Here is an 11,703-nt window from a genome sequence, read left to right as displayed (position 1 = left end):
TAGATATGCTGTAAGCCGCCCAGAGTGGCTGGGGAAACCCAGCCAGATGGACGGGGAATTAATAATAATAATAATAATAATAATAATAATAATACAACCCAAATTTTATCACTTTACTCCTGTGATTTTTCTGGGTTAAGGGGGTGGCAAAAAGATTTGTTCTAGAATCAAATAACAGATACCATATACGTGATATTTTCCTTATGTGTTCTGATGAAGTACGAATGGGATGCAATCCATGAGATCTCATCTAACAACTTGAGGGATTTGAAAAGCAGCTGTTTGAAGAGTTTGGAGATACTGATTAGATATATGTTCATTTCACGCGTGGTTTTGATGGTCCACTTATAAAACAATTTTCTATAATTTTCATTGGTTTGCAGGTTCCTATGAATTGGTCTATTTTCTTTTTCATAATTAGGGACCTTCTTTATTTTGGTTCTTTGGCATCTCTGCTATCTGGTCCCTTCCCAGTCAGACTATATTAATGGTCAATACTTCTGCATAGTATGGAGGGAGATAGAGACCTCATTTTTGCAGCAATCCACTCTGGATTTTCTCAACAGAAATTCCTCCTTCGCTTTTGAATCACCTTCTTAGCCTGATTCAAAGATTATGTGTCATGTATAAGACTTAGATTCATGTGTTGAACACTTCCTCTGTTGCTGCTGCTGTAAGAATTGCTAAAGCCTTCGCTTCCGTATTCAATTGTCCATAGTGTGGCGTTTGTATGGAGCCCCCGGTCGTCTCACGGACTATTGATTCGTACACCACTAATCCGCTGCCACCAACCATGTCCTCCCTGGTAAAATCACTTCAGCCTCAGTCATGTTTTCAATTAATAAAGAAGAGTGTATTTTATTTTAGACACAAACAAACTTTTACGGCATTCCAAAAGTTTTTGCTCTTTACTTTCTTAGTCTTATTTTCCTCTCTCTATCTCTTCTACCTCCCCACACTCAAGAATCCACTGCCCTAACTGTCTCTCTATTACCAACTGCCTGCCAACTGCTTCTCCAACTGCCTTTCCCAACCAGCCAGCCCACTAAAACCAACCAACTACCACCAACAACTCCCAATGAACTCCTCCCAGAACTGATTTTATAGCCCCACTGACTCCACCCCCCTGTGTCCTGACTGGGCAACCTGTTTAACTATTTACCTCCAGCACTCTCTCTTATGTTAACGTCACACATACCTACTGTGAATAGAATTCACTGTGGTTCAGGGAAGAAAGCAAAGTTAGTTAAGCCAGGTTTGAAGTTGGACTCCCCCCCCAAAAAACCAGGGCTGGCCCACCCATGAGACAAGCTGAGGTGACCACCTCGGGTGGCAGGATCCACAGGAGTGACAGATCCAGCCTCCGAGGCATTTGTTGCCAGCTGCTGCTGCAGTGGAAGCGATATCTAAGACATGTTCCTTGGAGGCCAGACCAGCTGCCTCCTCAGCAGCAGCCCCCGATTCTGCCTCCATAGCACCCTCTTGGTGAATAGGAGGCACTGCTTGTCTCCTCCCATCCCTAGGCAGGAAATGGAAGGGACTGCCCTCTGTGGTCTCCTAGGCTCTGCACCTGCCTGACATGATTCAGAGAGTGTCGCCCCCTATGATGGGCTTTGATTCCCACTTCCACCACTGAGTAAGGTTGATTTTACTCCCCCGCCACCACCACCACCATTCCTGATGTAGATCTTCACTCACCCCTTCCTCCCTGGTGGGGAGGATGCCATTCTGTAGTTTATTTCAGGTGCCAAAATATATAGGACCGGCCCTACCCTAAACCATACGATACACTGTGCAAAATGTCGAAGTGTGGTTCATTGGAAATGGAAATTAATGGTTCTGATCTCATCAAAAGCCATCGCAGGGGAGAAGGAAAGGGGTGCTTGCAAACCCAAGTTCCACCCAGGCTCATTCCCATGGTGCTAACAAAACAGAAATGAGGGCTACTTGAAATGATAGGAGCGAGTGGAATGGTCGAAAAATGGCAAAGGTGGTGTCAGAGAGCCAGTGTAGATGGTTAATTTTGTATCTGCTGTCAAAATAGTATAAATGTTAGCATCTGAAGAGGAAAAGCATTCTCTTTCAAAGTCATGTGCTGTTTTTCCAGATGCACAGTTTCACAGAGGGAAGGAAGAACTGTTTAGCATCCCCAGCAGAGTAGCTGTTGGGGACTTGGTTGCAACAAATGAGATACACTGCACTTAGGTACATACCACATACATGGATCCTTGTCCCTTTTGATTTGTTTGCTCTGGTGTATATATTGTTAACCGAGCAGTGCCTGCAGTTTTTGCATCTGCTATACCTACAGGGGATCACTGCAGTTTAGGTTGTTGTGTCATGATTTATCGGAAGCTTGTTCTAATTATTTTTTTAAACTGTAAAAAGGTGTGTGAGTCTGTGGAGGTCCCTGATTATGCAACATCAGTGTCTGCCCAACCTGTTCTGCCATGAAATATTGAGTGTTTGAGGAAAGTTTTTCCTTTTTTTGAAATGTATTTTAGCACATGTACGTTATACAGTATATGCATATTGCACTTTTTTAAAATTATTGTGATATCTTGTGTCGTTTTCTGGTGTGTCTTTTGAGAAATATTGGCTTGAGGTTGAATCCAATAGGGAGTCATTGCATGAACAGAAAGATTTCTGTTCATGCAGCAGAAATTACCCTCCCCTCTCTCATGGATTCCATACACCACCCCCAAATTTGCAGGATTGGGGGAACCCTCAGAGAAGATGTGAAGATGCATAGTCCACACTCTCATAAAGCCTATTGAAAATGAAATGGGTGTGTCTTTAATGAATGCCTCAAGAATCCAGTGGCAAAACAGTTAGCACATGGGTAGGCAAACTAAGGCCCGAGGGCCGGATCCAGCCCAATCACCTTCTAAATCCAGCCCACAGATGGTCCGGGAATCAGTGTGTTTTTACATGAGCAGAATGTGTGCTTTTATTTAAAATGAATCTCTGGGTTATTTGTGGTGCATAGGAATTCGTTCATTATTTTTTTTCAAAATATAGTCTGGCCCCCCACAAGGTCTGAGGGACAGTGGACCAGCCCCCCCGCTGAAAAACTTTGCTGACCCCTAACTTAGCAGATATCCTCAAGAGATCTCACAATATGACAACCGCAACTGAAAAAGAACTTCTCCAAGTTTCAGCCTCTTCAAAATAGTCCCTGTGGATACCATTTCATGCGGTAGGTGAGATGGATGTAGGAGAATGTGCTTCCTAAGGTACCCAAGACCTGGAATGACAGGTCATGAAACATTTAGGATATAGCCATTTAAGCCCCACTTTAGCATAATCTTAAATGGAAATAAGAGCAGTCATGGCAAATGTATTTTAGACAACGAAATAACTAGAGATAATAAAAGATATTATATCCTGCCTCACTAAGTAGTCAGAAGAGGTGTCAATTGGTTGTTATGAGTGCCAAACAACCTTTCAATAAGGAAGTTTATTATGATGCTGATACATGGGCTATGCAGCAAGAAAGAATATGTCTGAAAGAATATGCCTGAAAGACAAGGAGGTATAATGTGAATAGCAAGACAGTGAGGAATCTACCCTAATAATAAAAAATTCTTTTTGCACCTAAACAAGTCCCGTATTTTTCGCTCCATAAGACACACTTTTTTCCTACTAAAAGTTAAGGGGAAATGTGAGTGCGTCTTATGGAGCGGATGGCGCTGTGCAGAGAGGGAGAGCTGCGCAATGCCCGTTCAGCGAAGCCAGAGGAGGAACAGAAGGAGACCCTTCTGTTCCTCCTCCTGCTTCACTGAAGAGGCGCTGTGCAGCTCTCCCTCTCTGCGCATCTCTCCCTCTCTGTGCAGCGCCTCTCCTGCAAAGAAGAGGTGCTGCACAGAAAGGGAGAACTGTGCAGCGCCCCTTCAGCGATGCCTGTCTTGCGAAGCTGGAGGAGGAACAGAAGGAGAGGTGCTGCACAGAGAAGGAGAACTGCGCAGCACACCTTCAGTGACACGTCTGTCCTGGCTTCTGCCTTAGATGTGCGCAGCCTCTTCGGGCAGGGGGAGCCTTCATCCCGCTGCCCTGAAGAGGCTTGGTGCGTTTATCCCAGAAGCCAGAACAGCCACACGGTATCCCAGAAGCCAGATCCCTCTTGCTGTTCTGGCCTCTGGGATTCAGAATAATTTTTTCTTGCTTTCCTCCTCCCAAAGCTAGGTGCACCTTATGGTCTGGTGCGTCTTATGGAGCGAAAAATATGGTAAATATCAAGTTGTTCCTCTGACTCTTTGGTTTCAGTATTTGCCATCAGGACCTGTCACACATTAGTGACCCCAGCCGCTCCTCCCTATTCCAGATTGTAGCCTGTAGTTTTGAGTATTGTAAACAAGATCATTTTTATAATGCCTCAAAAGCTTAACTTTTCCCCCCTCCTTTGAGGGCTTACCTAAAAATGAAAGAAGCTCTTTCACATCTGATTGCTGTTTGCTTTAGAACCAGTCTGTTGACTAAAGGAGATCACAAATTTTGATTAGCATGGCTTAATTGCCACAATTTCTCTTCCCCGCTAATTTGCTATTGACAAAGATGTATTAACTTCATGCCTATGAAAAATGGCAACCTGTATAAAAATGTCTGCAGTTCCTCGGTTTTGATAGCTCTGTTTGCATTTATTTTTTATTCAGTATTTATTTTGTATATGATACAGGCTAAAGGTTGCTGTGCATCACCATAGTTACTGAGAATTTCTGTTAAACAGCTAGCCTACTTTAACTCTTAGGCAGTCAAGCATTCTGCAGGGAGTGCACAAGAAAATGTTTGGAAGTAAGTATTTGGTAGTCCTATGCCAAGCAGTTGGAAAGTAAAATGCAGCCAAGGTAGGGGTTTCCAGTTGGATATGTGATAAATTCTTCCATCACCCACCAGCCACTGCAGTACACAAGGACAGATACTACTCTAGAATAACAACCAAAATCAAGGCACTCTGGTTCCCCTCCATGCAGTCACCACTTTCACTGTATATAGCTTAGTTGTGACTGTATTTTCTATCTATAAAGAAATTACAAATTGGTTTAATAGTTCCTTTGGTTGTTGATTGAGAATCTTTTCTACTTGGCAGTAATGACTACAAATTACATTTATGACAGCTCATAATGAGTGGGGAATACCACATGTTCCATCATCTCTTATTTTCTCTGGTCCTTACTACAGCTCTTCTGCAACTAGTAAACTTAGGTGGTGTGTGCAGACAGGACTGAAGCCCAAATGTCACCCCGCTAATCCTTGCTTCCCTTTCTCCATCCTACTCTACAGTCTCCATTTTCTGACTACAGTGGTACCTCGGGTTAAGAACTTAATTTGTTCTGGAGGTCCGTTCTTAACCTGAAACTGTCTTTAACCTGAGGTACCACTTTAGATAATGGGGTCTCCCACTGCTGCAGCGCCGCCACTGCACAATTTCTGTTCTCATCCTGAAGCAAAGTTCTTATCCCTAGGTACTATTTCTGGGTTAGCGGAGTCTGTAACCTGAAGCGTCTGTAACCTGAAGCGTCTGTAACCCGAGGTACAGGAAACCCGAGGAAACAGACAATATTGATTTGGACAGGGGCCACAGCACAGGGGAAAGGCTTACACATACATACACCATGGCATTATTATTATTAATATACTGCTATACCATGGCCACAATCCAAATCAGGGTTTCCTGTTGCAGCTTTTGTTATAAAGTTCAGTGAGTGCATTTTGGCTAATTATCAAACTATCTCACAGCCAAGTACAAGGCAAGAGGGTAGTGAGAGACCTGGTAGTATGGAAAGCAAGGTAGTGGCTTGGCTTCATCTTCCCCTCCTGTTACTAGTGCTGTGTCCACCCCCTTTTGTTTGTTGACCCTCCAATGCAGAACATGCACACTCTGAACAAGATGTCCATTACAGTGTTAAATGAACAATACATGGACTTCCTCATCTTTAGCAAGCAGGTGAGTAACAACAATGGATACCAATGTAAGGCAATATGTTTGCCTCCTCTTTAGGTGAATTTTTCAATGTGGCTTTAAGCAGTCTGAATATTTCTTCTAATTTCTTCCTTCTTCTTTTTTAGATATGGAACTGACTTTTCTGAGAAAATCCCACAAATACAATTTTTCAGAAACAATTTCCTGAGGGGGTGTTTACTGATGATCAAACTGGTAGAAAGAACAAACCATATATTTTAAAAAGAATCACTTTAATAAGTCAATAACCCAGCATTAACATGACTGAACTGAATTTGAATTGCTAAGCTTCATCAGAAGAATTTTTAATGCCTATCTATATTCCTGGGTTCTCTTGAAAGACACGAATTATTATTATTTTTAAATCCCAACTCTGCTATATTACACTAGTTACTAAAATTCATATTAACTGAATATTGACTTCAGATCCTGTGTAGCATTGATTTACAGAATTGCATTCCACTGTATAAAACTATAATAAAAACAAGCCCCCAACCATTTTGGGGGTGTAAATTCTATAAATTGCAATCCTGAACAGTGTAAGGTTTGCTTAAATATCATTTATTTCATTGTGGATTGGATTGCCATCATGGATCTCATCTGAGGATTGTATTTCAGAACACATATTCTGGGAGACTTTGTAGCTGATGCGTTTGCACACATGCACCAGTCACTTTAGATAATAAATGATTAATGATGAAAAACTAAAGTATTTGCACACAAATTCCCATTTGATTACAGTTCTGATTTTTCTACCATTTGTGTTCCATCTAGTTTTCTATGCTTTGCCCTAGCCTTATCATTAAATATTGAGGGAGAAATAGTCATTTATCAGAGACACGCCATATGCTGAAAAATTTCAGGTTTTTTATTTTATTTTTTTTAAAAACCTGACAGCTAGGTTTTGTCCCGAACCCCTATTATTTGAATTCACAAGGTGCTCCCCATTTTTGAATAGAATTACTACTTATCCAAATGTAATATATTAAACTTGTTATTTTATATTCCTCTCACACTCATGTCCTTCAAGGGGAATGTTTACTACTCTGATGTGCATGAATGATGCAGTTCTGTAATCTAAGAAAAAGAAAAATACCTTGGGGGGGGGATATATGTGCTATGTTTCATAGACATTGCAGAAGAAAAACCTGCATGGCTAGCATCCTAATCCTCAGTTATCATTAACCTGAACGGGAGGCCTATTAATACATTCCCTGGCAATTGCTTGATGGCCAAGAAAAACCCATTCCCTCATAGTCAGTGTTCGTGTTGCCTTGATAATGAAGAGTCTGATTGGGAGAGGCGGATGATGCCACAGGAAGTAAGTGCTGGTGCGATTCAGATACATCATCTTTGCCCTGGCCTATCTTTCCATATGCTACCAAAACAAAGTGGGTGCAGACAGGGGTGCCAACTTGAACAAAATATTGGGGGGGGGGATAAGTAAGCCCTGCCCTGCATAATCAATCACATGACACGGAGTACAGACACCATTTGAATGACAATGCCCATCAACATGGGAGGGAGGCCAGCTCAAATATGTTATGTGTGTGTGTAAAGACCCCTCAGTCCCTAGGAGTTGGCTCCTATGGATCCAGATCAGGTTCAGCAGCTGCCTCACCACTGTAGTGACACCTGTGTTGGCTGGATTGAAATGAACTGATGTGGCACCTACGTACGATGGCCAGAAACAGAGGAAATGTATCACCAAAAAGAAAAACAACATTTGCATAACATTGTCTCAAGCTTATGCATATGTGTATGTTTAGATCAAGGAAGTCAAACGGTGGCTCTCCAGATATGGATGGACCTCAACTCCCATCAACCCTGACATTGCTCATGCTGAGTCTTATGGGAGCTGAAGTCCAACAACTTCTGGAGAGCCACAAGTTAGTCATTCTGGTGTATATGCATATTTAGAAAGATCACATCCCACCGTAGTGGAGGAGTCTGATATTGTGACCTTTGTGCCTCCTCAATATGCTGTCCAGATGCTTAGAGTTTTTATTTATCTTTAAACCAGACTTTCATGTAGAGGACACCTTCTAAAAGAAGATGGTCCACACACATAGAGAAATTCAAACCAATATGCATTTTTTCCTAATCAGGCCAAATACATTCTTAACAGAGCAGATTTCTGGTCTACTTCCTTAACCACCCAATTATAAATGTGCTCTAGTTCAGGCCCGAGGCAACTGCCAAAGGCGCACTCTTAAAATGTCGAAAAGAAAACAGCATCACCATTTAATATTCTAGCAGATCAGTTTCAGTCTTACCCATTGCAATGAGTTAAATAGTCTGGAGTGCACAATTTTAAAAAAGCACTCAGAATTTTGATCACATAGGCAGGAAATGCCAAGAAGCTCCCCGTAATTATCATGTCAAGAAGGAGAAGGGGGAAGGGAGCATGCATTCTCTGTTAGAGGTTTCAACAAAGGGAGTGCAGTGAAGAGAGGCACCCGATGCATCTGTTTGTCAGGTCAGGGGCAATTCTCTCAGGCAGAACATTGGGGTATCATAACCACATCAGTATGTAGCTGAGGTTTGATCAGATGCTCCTCTGTTTCATTGGCTTTCAATATTTTCCTATTGGACTAGGACTGTTGGGCACCTTCTGAGGGAGATAGGGCCCAACACTGGACGATAAAGATGAAGGAATTGCAGCTGGGACTAATTCCATAACATTCCATCTCTTGCTCTGCCACAGAATATTCTATAGGATTCAGATTGCGTAATTTTAAGAATACAATTATTATTATTATTATTATTATTATTATTATTATTACACTGGTCAACAACAAATTTGTTGTCTGCGTTTTTTCAGTTGATTAGGACGAATCTGATGCGCTGAATCCAAAAATCACATTGGTTTTGCTCAATCAGGTCAAGTTTTTGAGCTATGGCCACATGTCTTTTTTTACGTTTTTGTTCACATGTACGCTTGTGTGGAGTATTTTAGAAGAAGTTGGTGGGGGTAAAATGCCATGTTGAATAATTGTTTTGATTGGAAATGATTATTTTAATGACAAGAAGTATTCAGGTCCGATAGTTCTTGGTGATTATGTCGAAAAGGGATCAGTTTGAAGTCATAAAACCTCGAAATCTTCCATAAATTGGTGCGGCAAAGCATAAAGTTGGGGGATCAAAACTAAGTTAATCCTGATCTTCAATCAGCACGTCGTCCTGTAGCTCATTGTGATGAAATTCTAGTGCCTATCTTCGGAGAACTTCCTGACATTAGTGACGAAGATGCCTCCAGTGTTGAAGGACTTGAAGAAGAAGAAGTGGTTCTTGAAGATGATGCTCCACATCCATTTTCCCAAAAGGAGTTGAATGATCTAGTTCGCGACCTCAGCTTGTCAAAGGACTCTGCCGAACTGTTGGCATCCAGACTGAAGGAAAAAAACCTCCTCTCTGACAGTGCTCGCATCAGCTTCTTCCGCAACAGGCATCAAGAGTACCTCCGTTTTTTCTCGGAAGAGAAGGACTTGGTGTACTGTGCAGATATTGTGCAGCTTCTGCTCAAGCTTGGAGTGCCACAGTACGAACCCAAAGATTGGAGACTGTTCATTGACAGCAGCAAGTGATCACTGAAATGTGTTCTGCTACACAACGGCAACCAGTTTGCCTCTATACCCCTGGCTCACTCGAGAACACTGAAGGAGAACTATGAAGCAGTGAAGTATGTGCTGGAGAAAATTGGTTATGATCAGCATAAGTGGTTTATTTGTGTTGACCTGAAGATGGTGAACTTTTTGTTGGGACAACAATCTGGCTTCACCAAGTACCCATGTTTTCTGTGCATGTGGGATAGTAGGGACCGTGCTCAGCATTACACGAAGAAGGACTGGCCTGTGCGGGAGGAATTGGTGCCTTGCAAAAAAAGGAACGTCATCAACGACCCTCTGGTGGACAGAGACAGAATACTCTTCCCACCGCTGCACATCAAGCTCAGCTTAATCAAGCAGTTCACCAAGGCTCTGGACAAGGATGGTGACTGCTTCACTTACTTGTGCCAGGCTTTTCCAGGATTGACCATGGAGAAGTTGAAAGCTGGCATCTTTGATGGTCCTCAGATCTGTCAGCTCATCAGAGATCCAGAGTTCGGAAACTCAATGAACAAAGTGGAACTGGAAGCGTGGAAGGCATTTGATCTGGTAGTGAAGAACTTTTTTGGCAACAATAAGGCCAGAAACTACGCAGAACTTGTGAACAACATGCTGACCGCTTTCAAAAACCTGGGGTGCAACATGAGCGTCAAGATGCACTACCTATTTTCACATATGGACCGGTTTCCTGAGAACCTGGGTTCAATGAGTGACGAGCAGGGGGAGAGATTCCATCAGGACATGAAAGAGATGGAGACCAGGTATCAGGGTCACTGGGACGCAGTCATGATGGCTGACTACTGTTGGACTCTGAAGAGAGACCTCCCTGCTGCTGAGCATTCCAGGAGTTCCAAGAAACGGAAGTTCAAGCCCTGAAGTTTGAAAAATGGTGAAGCAACATGCAATTTACGTGTACTTACCTTTATCAATGCCCACCATTCAGTTTACAGTAAACCTGACCTGATGGAGAGAAACAGATGCCATTTCCTGATTCAGCAGTGCAAAAATACCCTAAATCAGTTGTAGAAATCTAGACAACATTCAAAAAGTAAAAAATTGTTGCCCAGTGTTATTAATATCATCAATGTTTTTCCCCTAGAAAAATAGGTGCCAGTACTCATCATGAAGTTGTTACAGTAAGTGTAGCACTTTTTAACAAACAAAAAGAGGTGCCAGTACTGCGTACCCTTGAGTCCCCCCCCCAAAAAAAACACTTGTTGTTGTTGTTGTTCTTTATATCAACTTCATAGTTCTGCTCCTCCCAATTTCATGCTTACAACAACCCTGGGAAGTAAGTCACTCGCTCAGGGTCACTCAGTGAGCTTCATGGTTGCCTGGGGATTTGAATCCTGGTTTTTCAGGCCCTAGTATAACACTCTAACTACTATACCACAATGGATAGTGTGTACCCTAGATAGAGTACAATAAGCAATACACACACGAGTACAGTGGTACCTTGGGTTACATACGCTTCAGGTTACATACGCTTCAGGTTACAGACTCCGCTAACCCAGAAATAGTGCTTCAGGTTAAGAACTTTGCTTCAGAATGAGAACAGAAATCGTTCTCCGGCGGCGCAGTGGCAGCGGGTGGCCCCATTAGCTAAAGTGGTGCTTCAGGTTAAGAACAGTTTCAGGTTAAGTACGGAACTCCAGAATGAATTAAGTACTTAACCCAAGGTACCACTGTATATTCAACTGAAGACTTCAGGTCTATTTTTTCTTGTATTTGTCTTTTGAAACTTTCCAAAATCTTTTTTTGATGTCAAGTCAATTGTCTGGATGCTAGGAGAGCAAACCCGATATTACAGTATTGCATCCTTGCACATTTTACAGCCCCCATTAGTAATGTTTGGAGATTTATCATCTTCTTTAAGTATAGACTCCGGAATTTCTACATAAATGAAATCCCACGGAATTCTGCTGCTGACCTTTGAAAACAAGTGTACAAGCTGATTAAATGTTATGCACTGCTGACCTTATGAATTCCATCTTAAGAATTTCTGTGAACGTTTTTCATATTTCAAAAGAAATCTTATTGCATACATAACATTAAAACTGTGTCTCGGGTGAGAAAAAGCCAAGCTATAAGTTCAGCAGGATCATTCCTAGGCTCAAGGTGTAGGATAGCATGACC

The 11,703-nt window shown here is 42.1% G+C and overlaps 1 long non-coding RNA gene across 2 annotated transcripts; it reads left to right on the top strand.

The window, feature by feature from the left end:
- Positions 1–3,838: 3,838 nt before the first annotated feature.
- On the top strand, positions 3,839–6,120 carry LOC308458458. Of its 2 annotated transcripts, XR_013977434.1 has the most exons (3): positions 3,839–4,791; positions 5,867–5,944; positions 6,067–6,120. It is a non-coding gene; the product is annotated as an uncharacterized lncRNA (long non-coding RNA). The 2 variants fall into 2 exon arrangements; XR_013977435.1 differs by lacking the exon at positions 3,839–4,791 and having other exon boundaries at positions 5,300–5,944.
- The last annotated feature ends 5,583 nt before the right edge of the window (positions 6,121–11,703 follow it).

This window comes from Podarcis pityusensis, assembly GCF_964106645.2.
Source record: "Podarcis pityusensis genome assembly, chromosome: 11".
In the NCBI taxonomy this organism is placed as follows: domain Eukaryota; kingdom Metazoa; phylum Chordata; class Lepidosauria; order Squamata; family Lacertidae; genus Podarcis; species Podarcis pityusensis.
Note: the sequence above shows the minus strand (reverse complement) of the source record. Positions and strands in the feature narration are given on the sequence as shown.